Source organism: Lactuca virosa, chromosome 3 (genome assembly GCF_052849685.1).
Source record: "Lactuca virosa cultivar CGN04683 chromosome 3, Lactuca_virosa_CGN04683_v6, whole genome shotgun sequence".
Classification (NCBI taxonomy): domain Eukaryota; kingdom Viridiplantae; phylum Streptophyta; class Magnoliopsida; order Asterales; family Asteraceae; genus Lactuca; species Lactuca virosa.
In genome coordinates this window covers 233384602-233398191 of record NC_136428.1, presented here as the reverse complement: position 1 = coordinate 233398191, position 13590 = coordinate 233384602, and the positions used below count along the sequence as shown (strand labels likewise).

General features: G+C 31.8%; 1 long non-coding RNA gene across 1 annotated transcript; it reads left to right on the top strand.

Annotated features, from left to right (window-relative positions):
* Positions 1 to 4997: 4997 nt before the first annotated feature.
* Positions 4998 to 5580, top strand: LOC145162866 (uncharacterized). The gene is made up of 3 exons (XR_013739397.1): positions 4998 to 5084; positions 5340 to 5374; positions 5485 to 5580. It is a non-coding gene; the product is annotated as an uncharacterized LOC145162866 (long non-coding RNA).
* Positions 5581 to 13590: the final 8010 nt, after the last annotated feature.

Below are 13590 nucleotides of genomic sequence, written 5' to 3'. Positions count from 1 at the left end.
GGGAAATCATCTCTATATGCCCAAGTATCTGATACGAAAAGCGTGTGGTGGAGATATGGCAGGTCACTTTGCAGTGACTATGTTTTTAGAAGTGGTGATGCAATGGCATGGAGTTCCAAAGACAAATCTTTCAGGTCATTACTTTAAATTTGGGAATACTTTATGGAGGAATGGGAGGATTAAGACGTTGCTTGAATTTTTTTTAAGGGAGTTGGTGGACACTTACAGAGATATTGGATTGTGAAGTTAGTTCAAACGAAATTTGTTTTTAAGATCGGTTTTCTAGAAGAGTATAAAGTCCTTCCTGAATTGAGTACAGTTCCTTCTAAAAGAGGAGGGTCTGATGCATATTTGGAAGGTGGGTGTGTAAGTCACTTCAGGTCCAATCCTTGTATAGAAGGTGATCTGGGTTTGTCTACTAAATGCAACCCAATTTGGAGTACTGATGGTTGTGAACCAAGTTTCATTGTTGATGGTTCCAATCCATTGCGATCGATCGCACCCGATTGTATTCCTTAGATGTGTTTCGTTTTGAAACTGTTCATATTCATTTTGTGGATCGTTGTGAAAAAGATTCTGGTTGCGAACAGGGAATTGAGTGGGAATGGAAGATTGGATGCAAAGAGGAACTTGGATGAGAAAAGGATTCGCATTTCGAATGGCTTGGATGCGAAAGCGGCTTCTAGACCGAGGGAGTTAGGATGCGAATGTGAGGTCTCGAAAGTCTTAGAGTCGCCTAAAAAAGGTCAGGTCTCGGAAGTTGAAAATTCCTTTTAGTACTGAAGCCGTTTTCCTTCTCAATTTTATTAATAAGTCTTTAATGTTTTAAATATTCCATTAATTGGCATAGTGATTAGGAGTCTTTTGATTATTTTAACCGTTAATTCTCTAAGGCTATATAACGCCATTTCCCTATCATTTGTAGGTGTAGTTTGATCTTCACACTATCTTTTTTTTTTCTTGTCATTTATCCTTGTTAATTGTGTTATTCAGCTGCATATTTGGGTATCAAGCTCCAGTTTCTTATCATTTGTGGTGCTAGAAATCCGAGTCGTGTGGGTGGATCTTTGGAGCGATCTGTACACGTATCAACATGTTTAAAATCTATGCTTATTTTCTCCACATTCATATGGAGAAAATGTTTAGTATAATTTATTGTAGATCATATGATATTGCTAACCACAAACTCGTGCATGACACCTATGATTTATCTTTAAAAAATTGCAAAAATGGTCCATGTGGTTGTCAAAATTATGTGTTTTTGGTCCAAAAATGTTTGTTGATGCGTTAATAGTCCAATTTTAGATACATTGTGTGGTTTTGGTCCCTATAGTTTACATTGTTGTGTGGTTTTGGTCCATACCCTACCTAAAATGACCAATATACCCTTAAATATTTCCTTTTGAATTTAATTTATTTAAATTTATATTAATTTAATTAAAAAAAAGTACCACACACACACATACACATACACAGTTAACACACACACACACATACACTCTCTCTCTCTCTAACATCATCTTCCTCAAGTATCCTAACATTATCTTCTTCCTCACTACTGCAACTCAAAAATAGAGAAAATCCACATATATTTTCCCTCTTACTCTCTCAGACACCTTCCCATCTCACTTCCATCGTCACACCTTTAATCTCTTGTTTCCATCAAAATCTTAGTCACCTACAATCAACAAAGGAGTAGTTAGTTATGATTTTGTTTCTCCATCAGGTTTATTCACCTCCTTAGGCTTCTGTACCACATGATCTTAACAATCGACCGTGCACATCTTAATTTACACATCGAATCAAAAAAGATTCAAAACCCATATGATTATCTAACCTCACACCAACACATAAACCTTTCTTTCACTCGGCCTTAGATGAAACACTCGTCTCTCCTTCACATCTCTACTCTCTGAAACGTGAATCAGGTCATCTTCAATTTTAGCTCCAATTATGATGGTAGGGAGGAGTGAATGATTTTGGTGATCCTAGAACCCAACACACACACACATATACACACTGTGTTATTGATCAACTTCGATTTTAGCTCCGATTTTCGTGACAATATCGAGTTGTGGGATGAATTAAAATTCAATTTGATTTAGTGCCATCATCTAATTTTTTAATTTCATTAACCCCTAAAACTAGAAATGATATCAAAATACAAAGAAGAAATCGTGTTTTCAAAAATTGAGTTTTCTTGAAAACCCATAAGTTTTTTTTCAGATTTAGAAATTGATTTTTAGATCTAGAAACAAACCCATAAATTCTATTGTTCTTAACGAGCAAACCCAAAAGAAAATCGATTGTTAGTGTGTGTGTTTTAAAGAGAAAACCAAGAAAATCACCACCACTGTATTTGGATTTGTATAACAAAGGGTTTGAGGTTATTAATCGATGGATGGTTATTTATGGATTTTAAGAATAAAGAGTTAGAGGATTTTAAGAACATATGATTTGGATTTGAAGACATGTAGTTTTTCTTTCCGCTTGGTTTCGATTTGGTCCTTTTTTTTCTGATCAGTGGTCGATGATGCAGTGGTGGTCGGTGACATGGTGGTTGATTACAATTGTTGGTATGTGGTTGGTGGTGGATGTAGGTGTGGGATGAATGATGATATTTTGTAGTATTTTTTATATTTTTTAATATAATAAAAAATAATGAATTAAAAGAAAAGGAAAAAGAAAAGCAATTGGGGTAAAATAGTATTCTTAAGATGATAGGGACCAAAATCACTAAAAAGATCCAAAATTGGATCGTTAATGCACCACCAAAACTTTTTGTACCAAAACCACATAATTTTAACAAACACATGGACTATTTTAGAAATGTTTTCTTTCTTATTTGGTTGCTTCTTTGAATTATCCGATGCGTGGACACAAACATCCTCTGTCACTGTTAGTTTACTCACTAGTTAGACTATGGTTTATGAAATTGAAAGCATATCATCAAGAATATGAAATGATTTACATAGTATTATTTGAAATTTTTGTTTCATATAGTAGTGAAATTAGGTTAATTTAGTCATTGGTTTAACAGTGGTCGACGGGCACCATCTCCAAAGTCCAAGTCAACTATGTTCATCCATGAATGAATCAAGTTCAATTACTTTCATCTATGAGGTATTAATTTTCCTTTCTTGAAAAATTATGTTTGTCTGAATTACCAACACAACTGATTTGAAAAATGACATGTTCGTATATGAACATATGTTCATAGAATAACATATGTTCGTCCATAAATCAATCAAGTTTAGTTACTCAAGTATTTCACATCGAGTTGATCATTTGTAAGCCCCTGTGTTCATCAAAGTTTTAATATCTGAATTCTCGCTTTTACCCTTCATAAAATTAAACTAGCAAAGATCTATTGATGCACCACACCATGTATGTTCATCTATGAACATGTGTTCACAAATGAACATAATCAATTGCTCTGTCTTTTATTATTGGCTTGACTTTGTAAACACGAACTTATCTTCATATATGAACATATGTTTATAAATGAAGATATTATACAATGAACACATATTCATATATGAACATATATTTATAAATGAACATATCTAATTAAAAGTCACTTATAAGGAAATCTGCCACTTTTTCTACTGATATGAATAAGTTTTGCTTTCAAAAATTTTCCATATGTTCATCCTTGAATCATTCAAGTCATGGTACTAATCTTTCTTACATCAAGTTAATCATTTGTTTCCCGTGTTTTCATCAATGTTTTATTGTCTGAATTCAAAATCAAATGATTCCATTTTTGTAGTTTAGTTCACTGATTCTTGCTATTACTCTTCATAGAATTGCATATTAAAAGATCTAATGATGCACCATGCCATTGGATCGATATGATTTTTTCAAGCAATGGGAACTTAAGTGGAAAAATGTTAAGAAAATTGGTCGTCTTTATACTAATTGGATCAATGAACATTGTTCATATATGAACATATTATTATTTATGAACGTAAGTTTATATATGAAAATATGTTCATATATGATCATGTATGAATGATGTTTTGGGTCTGCTTTGCTTCAGGTGGTTGTGTGTGTGTGTATATATATATATATATATATCTTACTATATTATTATACAAACCTTACTATTTCTAAAAATAGATTAAGACGTTCAAATTATTAAGCTAATAATACAACCATGTGATGAGATACATGCTAATTTGATTTTGAATACCTTATCTTGACCAGCTTTATCCTAATTTTTCTTAAAACATCGGAGAATGATTCAAATCAGGAGACTCATTCAAATCACTACCTCCTTTTTCGTCAATGAAATCCACCACTGCACCATCCGTCTAAAGAATACTCTCTCTCTCTCTCTCTCTCTCTCTCTCTCTCTCTCGAACATACTTTATCCCATGGCTCATTCCTCCGACTTCTGGAACCTTCTTTACCGCCTCATTACTATTGCTTTGAATTTCATCTCTCAAACCTATCTATCTTCAACCTCTTATTGGACCGGCCAACTCAGATCAATCACTGCTTCCACCTACCGTCTTGGTAAGAGCCGTCGTCGAACTCTTCTGCCATCGCCATAGCTCACCACTATGTGTCCACAAAAACCCTTATGCACACCTCCGCGCCAAGCCGCCAACCATTTTCGGAACCATCAACGACAACACTATCCATCAAACCCTAAATCGTCCCTCTTACTCCCTTCGACAACTGCGCGGAATGAAACAACCACTCACCGACGACTCCTTCTCCGCTGATGTTCTTCGATTTTGGTTAATTTTCTTTCTCTGTCTTTGATTCCGCCATCGTCAGTTCTCTGTTTGTTGTCTGCTATGACCATCGGCTGCTTCAATTGGTTTTCTCAGATAAACCCTAACTTTATAAAATTGGTTTTCTCTGGTAAACGCTAACCTTATAACTTCTTTACAAAATTGGTTTTCTCTGGTAAACGCTAACCTTATAACTTCTTTACAGAACGTTTTGTTATTTTTAAAATATGTTTTCTTTTGGTTTAAATTGGTTTTCTAAACGTGTTGCCTCCATCAGCCTAGGAAACACGGAGAAAAGAGGGATAGAAAGAGGAAGAGAAAGATGAAATTCGACTTCAGGTAACTATATTTACTTCATTAATGGCTTTTCGTTCATCTGTTTTATTTTTTTTTAACTATATGGCTACATCTCAACGCTGCATGGTCTTTTTCTTATATAGGGTCATGAAGTAAAGTTGTTTGATCCATGTTTTCTTAGAATTACATTGACATCTTTATTGCATGCTATATTTCAAATTTCAAGTGAGATTATAACTTAAATTGATGTTAATATTCATCTGCTTTCTATGAGTCTCACCTATCTTACTCACTCAGACCCTCACGATTGTTGCAATCAACAAACTGAAAAGGTATTTTTCATATTTGCTATAATTAATTTTCCTTTTAGAAATGTTTAATCTGACTCAACCTTTACTTTGTAATAGCTTAAAGTAGTTTGTTTTTAAATTTGTTCAACAAGCTTTCAAAAGTCAGTTGTGGTGAAAGTATTATTGGAAGGTAAATGCAGACTAAAAGTGGTGGTCTTTTGTTGTGTTCTAAGGTAGACTTTTTAAGGTATATTTTGGTAGAAATCTCAAATTACAATGTTGCAATACACAATAGTAATATATGATTGTGGCGGTAGTTGTACTTTATGGGTGGCTTCCTTTTGGGTATCATCCATTGAGTTCACTATGTATCGCTTTTTGTTTGAAGCTCACGTATTTCATACCATTTATCAGGTTTGTATTTATATCCTCTATGCTAATTTTTCTCAGGATTTGTTGCTCCTGGTCAGCATTTTGATGCTTACATGTGTATCTTTTACTAATTCGACTTACAAGTATAAAAGGACAATGTTGTGATTATATATATATATATATATATATATATATATATATATATATATATATATTACCACTGTCAGCTACCAGAGAACACTCTATTCCTTCTTTGTTGACCCAAGTGTAGCTATGTCGTTGAACCAAGAAAAGCTTTACTGTTGTCGTTTCCTTCCACTTTCTTTTAGCCGCTGTCAAGGTTCATCTGCGTTGCCGTCCATCTTCATCTGCCGATATCTTCCCTCTGTGTTAAGATCTAAGATGGTTGATTAAGTTTCAGGTGATTCTATCTCTCTCTCTCTCTCTCTATATATATATATATATATATATATATATATATATATATATATATATATATATATATACTAGTCGTTACCCGCACAAAGCGGCGGCAGCGTATAATTTGTTTCAACGATTCGTTTCAATTCGGTGTTTATTTGTCTATCTTTAAATTTGTTTACATGAAAAAAAAAGATGAAATTAACACATTAACATTTTTAACTATTATTTACGAAAACGTCTTTAATAAACTCATTAGACACGACCTTCAATTAACACACTGACATTTCTTCATTATTCATTCTTATAAAATGCATTATCTTATATTTGGATTTTTGTAATTATGAGAGAGTGTTTGTAAGTAAAAAAAAGTCACATGTGAATCAAGTCAATTAACATATTTTTTCCATTTTAACAATTATAAACTTTGATTTAAATATTTACTATCAAATGAAAGAGCTTAAACAGTTCCATGTTGCATTCAATGTAATTAAATGCTAACAATCTTCTAAATAGGATGTTGTATAAACTCATTAGCCACAAACATTCAAAAGTGAGGTATTCTTTTTGAATTTCAATGCAAACGTCTATAGCCACACAAGGAATTAGGGAATGACAGGTAATAACAAATCATGATCTCTCTAGAACATATAAGTAAAAAAGGGTAAACCTATGATGTGTTTATGCAGGAAATAACATCATACTTTCCTTGATGTGTTTATTATAGGATCCTACTTTTGTTTCAATACAAATACAAAACAACTTTTCACTACATCTGTTGAGTTTTTTCCATCGTGAAGTAATAGCATAACATGATGTACCTCTAATCTGTTTATGCACGAAATAGCATCATTGCACAGATTCGACCCTAAACGGCCAAGTTGACCGTTTGGCTCCTCTTGTTCGGTTCTAGTATCGAAAACCGGAACCATGACAGATATCGTTACAGGTACCGCAAGACTTTTGAAACGATTCAGTTCTCGGTATCGAATTTCTACCCAATTTGGTATTCGGCAATCTCGGGTTGGTAACAGTTCCGTCTCATGCTCATCCCTACAATAATTATTAACAACAGGAAATATAAACCTATTAATAAAAACAAATTTATAAATCTAGATTGTAAGTGTATCGATTAATCCTACATAATTAACACACTTTATCCAATTAAAGTAGTTTAATCTTACATAGTTAAGAGTTTAATCAAAAAGTTTTCAAATTTCCCATATAATCCAATAACATGCTACATCGTGAAGTTGAACAATTAAGTTTAAAAAAATTTCAGATTGTTTTTTTTCTAATTTGAACATAGTTTTCAAATTTCCAACTTAAAATATATATTTCAATGTGCTCTCCCTAATTGAACAACATATTTTTCAGTAATTTTTTTTATGAATATCGTTTTCTTACAACATTATACTTAAACAAAATAAAGTCTGATCTCATGAAAATCATTTTCTATATCAAGTCATTTGAATATCAAAGGTAGGTATTTAACAAAGGATAACGGGCATGTTTGGCTCTTTTGGTTGTATGAAAGTATGAGAACCATTTACTTTTCTCCTTCACTTGACACTCAATAATCCAGATAATGTGAGAAGTTAAAGAAGCTTTTAACTTGGAATTACCTAGACATCAAGAAAAAGAAGAAAAAAATTCTACTGATCAACTAATGCACCCACACCTACACGACCAAGTAAAGAAAGAAATACCATAATCTAAGGTAATAATCGTCCTAATCGATCTGAACCCATATTAGACTTTGACCATCTTTTCTTTGTATGATTCCACTTATTTCAACCACCATTTTCCTTGATCCGATGATACCGGGGCATAACAGATCAGACCACAATATTAAGGGGTTAATTGGTCATACCTTAAGTTATGGGTTGTTACCATCTTCATATGTATGTGAGAGACATGATGTGGTAATGCCTCTTACTCTTTGCTTTCTTCTTCGGTTATAAAAAAATATTCAACGTGGGTCTGTAAATTAAAACAACTTTGAAAAATTCAATTTTTTTAAATATATATAAAATAAAATAAAAAAGTTAATGCACGTAAAAAGGTTTTTACCCTTTGAATTTTCAAAGAAACCTGAAAAATAGCAACAAATTAATGTATTGATACCCCAACAAATTAATGTATTGATACCCCAACATATATATATATATATATATATATATATATATATATATATATATATATATATATATATATATATATTTGTCATGGTTGGGGTATCAATACATTAATTTGTTGCTATTTTTCAGGTTTCTTTGAAAATTCAAAGGGTAAAAACCTTTTTACGTGCATTAACTTTTTTAATTTATTTTATATATATTTAAAAAAAATTGAATTTTTCAAAGTTGTTTTAATTTACAGACCCGCGTTGTATGAAGAAGAAAGCAAAGAGTAAGAGGCATTACCACATCATGTCTCTCACATACATATGGAGATGGTAACAACCCATAACTTAAGGTATGACCAATTAACCCCTTAATATTGTGGTCTGATCTGTTATGCCCCGGTATCATCGGATCAAGGAAAATGGTGGTTGAAATAAGTGGAATCATACAAAGAAAAGATGGTCAAAGTCTAATATTGGTTCAGATTGGTTAGGACGATTATTACCTTAGATTATGGTATTTCTTTCTTTACTTGGTCGTGTAGGTGTGGGTGCATTAGTTGATCAGTAGAATTTTTTTCTTCTTTTTCTTGATGTCTAGGTAATTCCAAGTTAAAAGCTTCTTTAACTTCTCACATTATCTGGATTATTGAGTGTCAAGTGAAGGAGAAAAGTAAATGGTTCTCATACTTTCATACAACCAAAAGAGCCAAACATGCCCGTTATCCTTTGTTAAATACCTACCTTTGATATTCAAATGAGTTGATATAGAAAATGATTTTCATGAGATCAGACTTTATTTTGTTTAAGTATAATGTTGTAAGAAAACGATATTCATAAAAAAAAAATTACTGAAAAATATGTTGTTCAATTAGGGAGAGCACATTGAAATATATATTTTAACTTCACGATGTAGCATGTTATTGGATTATATGGGAAATTTGAAAACTTTTTGATTAAACTCTTAACTATGTAAGATTAAACTACTTTAATTGGATAAAGTGTGTTAATTATGTAGGATTAATCGATACACTTACAATCTAGATTTATAAATTTGCTTTTATTAATAGGTTTATATTTCCTGTTGTTAATAATCATTGTAGGGATGAGCATGAGACGGAACTGTTACCAACCCGAGAATGCCGAATACCAAATTTGGTAGAAATTCGATACCGAGAACTGAATCGTTTCAAAAGTCTTGCGGTACCTGTAACGATATCTGTCATGGTTCCGGTTTTCGATTTTAGAACCGAACAAGTGGAGCCAAACGGTCAACTTGGCCGTTTAGGGGCAAATCTGTCCAATGATGCTATTTCGTGCATAAACAGATTAGAGGTACATCATGTTATGCTATTACTTCACGATGGAAAAAACTCAACAGATGTAGTGAAAAGTTGTTTTGTATTTGTATTGAAACAAAAGTAGGATCCTATAATAAACACATCAAGGAAAGTATGATGTTATTTCCTACATAAACACATCATAGGTTTACCCTTTTTTACTTATATGTTCTAGAGAGATCATGATTTGTTATTACCTGTCATTCCCTAATTCCTTGTTTGGCTATAGACGTTTGCATTGAAATTCAAAAAGAATACCTCACTTTTGAATGTTTGTGGCTAATGAGTTTATACAACATCCTATTTAGAAGATTGTTAGCATTTAATTACATTGAATGCAACATGGAACTGTTTAAGCTCTTTCATTTGATAGTAAATATTTAAATCAAAGTTTATAATTGTTAAAATGGAAAAAATATGTTAATTGACTTGATTCACATGTGACTTTTTTTTACTTAGAAACACTCTCTCATAATTACAAAAATCCAAATATAAGATAATGCATTTTATAAGAATGAATAATGAAGAAATATCAGTGTGTTAATTGAAGGTCGTGTCTAATGAGTTTATTAAAGACGTTTTCGTAAATAATAGTTAAAAATGTTAATGTGTTAATTTCATCTATTTTTTTCATGTAAACAAATTTAAAGATAGACAAATAAACACTGAATTGAAACGAATCGTTGAAACAAATTATACGCCGCCGCCGCTTTGCGCGGGTAACGACTAGTATATATATATATATATATATATATATATATATATATATATATATATATATATATGTGTGTGTGTGTGTGTGTGTGTGTGTGTGTGTATTTTGTTTTGAAACTGCATTTGATTGATTCTAGTTCGATTATTTTCTCATCTAGTGTTTCAATTGTTAGAGATTTTTGTGGATTATAATCTATATTTGTTACTGTAAACATGAATTTATGTTTATGTATGAACATATGCTCATGTATGAACTTTTTTTTTGACCATCGTACCTTCTTCCTTCAATTTCATCTAACTTTCATGCAATTGTTATGTGGTTAGACGATGATTTTTGGTTATGTGTTGAACTATACATATATATATATATATATATATATATATATATATATATATATATATATATATATATATATATATATATATAGACACACATATATATATATATATATATATATATATATATATATATATATATACATATATACATATATCGTAATATTAAAAGTTGTAAGATCACACGTTATGATCTGATGAGACAAACACATGATATGCTGATAGATTAGCGTAAACGACAACTACATCTACAGGGCCAGAATATCAAGCTTATCAACGTCAGCTTATAGCTTAGTTATCCAATTGTGATACCTTGTATATTAGGAAGATATCTTTGTATATTAGGTAATGATATGGATAAGTATAGAATAGATTATAGATCCGGTATCTTTGTGATAAGATCGGTTCTTAGTATATATTCAACGTAATCCCTTCAATCAAGGGATATACATGTATAGATTAGTATATATACAACCTTAGGGCAAACCCTAATGTTGTTATCGTGCATTTGTGTTAATCGTGTTTGTAAAAAACCCGTCTTCTTGGGAAGAGAAAACTCTTTTTTGGTGAAATAATAATTTGGAGAACTTCTATGTTATTTACTTTCAGTTTATTGTTTTGCTTATATTAGTTTTATGTTTGTTATTCACACTTGAAGTGTATCTAGTCGATACAAACCTTCAATTGGTATCAGAGCGGGTTTTTCATAAACTCAAGTTATTATGCTAATTTCTAGCAATTCCAAATCCTTTGGCCTCAACAAAATTCCTCCCTTAGATGAACACAACTTCGCCATGTGGAAAACCAAGGCCATGGTGGTTCTTGAAACCTTGACTATGAGATGATAAATGTCACACACCCAAACCGGAACGACGGAAACGTTCGGGGTGGAGGACGTCATGTCAAGTATCACAACACATGCATTATAGTAATCAAAGTACAACAACCATTTCATTAATAATGTATAAGTTCTTACAAAAGTGTTCAAACATTAGATATTCGACATCAACAATAGGTACGATAAAAGACAAATGACGCAACATGGTACTAGACTATCTTCTCAAAATCTCCGAGAGTATACCTGTCTACTGGATTCCTGAGAATAAAAGTTATTTTGAAAGAGAGGATCAACATTTAAGCTGGTGAGTTCATAAGCATGATAAATACTAAAATCCGTTTTCTCGTTATTTGATAAAGTACATACGTTTTTCCCCAGAAAATCCTATATTTTCTGATGTATTATACGGTAAGCAAAAGAGTGAAAAGTTTCTATATTCTTAAGTGGTATACTGTGTTATAGTTTACATAAAACCATAAAGAAAATGTGTTTTCCAATACGAAAATGGTATTCCATATTTATACTTGTCAAATACGGTGTTATAGTTTTATAATGATAAAACTATGTGAAGTTTTACTTATTCATACACTAATCATTTTATTCAATATCAAAATGTGAGTTATCATAACTATACTTGGTGACCAAGGATCGCCTGAACACAACCAGGCGTCGCAATCGGTAGGACATTTGTTACCACAGGTTTGCCGACCTAGCTGTTGCAAGCAGCTCTGGTGCGGGATTGTCAGTCCTGTATAGATCTATACACATGTGTCGCGCTCTCCCTCGAGGAGACTCTGGTTATAATTTCAGGATTTGCAGGATACTTATAAAAGTATATTAAGGTTGCCTCAGAAACGCTATATTGATGATTATTATAGAATATTGACAAGTTACTATGTAAAAAATACTCAATAGGTCAGTTTCATAAACTATATAAGATATAGTTTATATGGTTGATTTTTGATTAATATTTTCTACTCGTTTTACGTTAAGTACCAATGAATGAATTCTCTAAAGAATGTTTTCTACTCGTTTTCTGTTAAGTACCAATGAATGTGTTCTCTAAACTATACCTACTATAGTTTTACTTTTAGTAAGAATCGGTAATACTGCTAATCCATGAACTTCACTATTTGTACCAAATAGTACCAAACAGTTTGAAAACCCATTTATATTTATATAAATGTAATATTTATATAATTGTGATTAATTAGACCTTCGATTAGATAACTTTACCCCAAGCCCACAACCAAACAAGGAACATGAAATGGGGTCAAATTATATATTCTAAATCTTTTGAATCCAAATTATATAATTTACACATATATAAATATGTAATTTTTGATAACTATACCAATTTAAAAACTTAAAAGACATTTAAAAACATTTTTGATATTAACACAATTTTCATTGTGTTTCACCTGTATTCCCCCTAAAACAGTTTAAAATCATAAAAATTTAGGGGTATGAACTCACCTTATGTGGGTGACTCACCTGAAGATTTGATATCGTATGATAAGTTTCACGAGTGAAGTACGGAGGCACAAACGAGTCCAAAAGAGTGTTAGAAGCAAGATAGGAGGCTGAAATGTAGTTCACCGCCCTATGGAGTGATCACGGCCCAAGAACACTTGAGTGTTTACGACCCAAAAAAGAAGGGTTCACGGCCCTGTTTTCTTGATGAATGCAGAACGCCTAAAGATCCTAAGCAAGTTTCTAAGAAGATTCAAAGGTTTTCAGATGGGTGTTCTTCGTGTTCTTCGCGTGTTCTTCGTGAGAACTAGTGAAATTAACGGATTTCAGCCTAGTATATGAAGATTGAAGGATGTTCTTGAAGTCATAACAAGATCAAGAAATGATACCTGTTAGATTGTATGAAGAAGTAGTGATTATCGTGAAATATGATGAGAAAGGATGAACTTGGCATGTTCTTGAGGAGAGAAGTTGTTCTTGACTAATGATACTTGAGAGAAAAATGTTGGAATTTCGTTTAGAAGTGTAGAAATGAAGTAAAACCCAGCTGAAACATATATATATATATATATATATATATATATATTATATATATATATGTATATATATATATATAATATATATATATATATATATATAT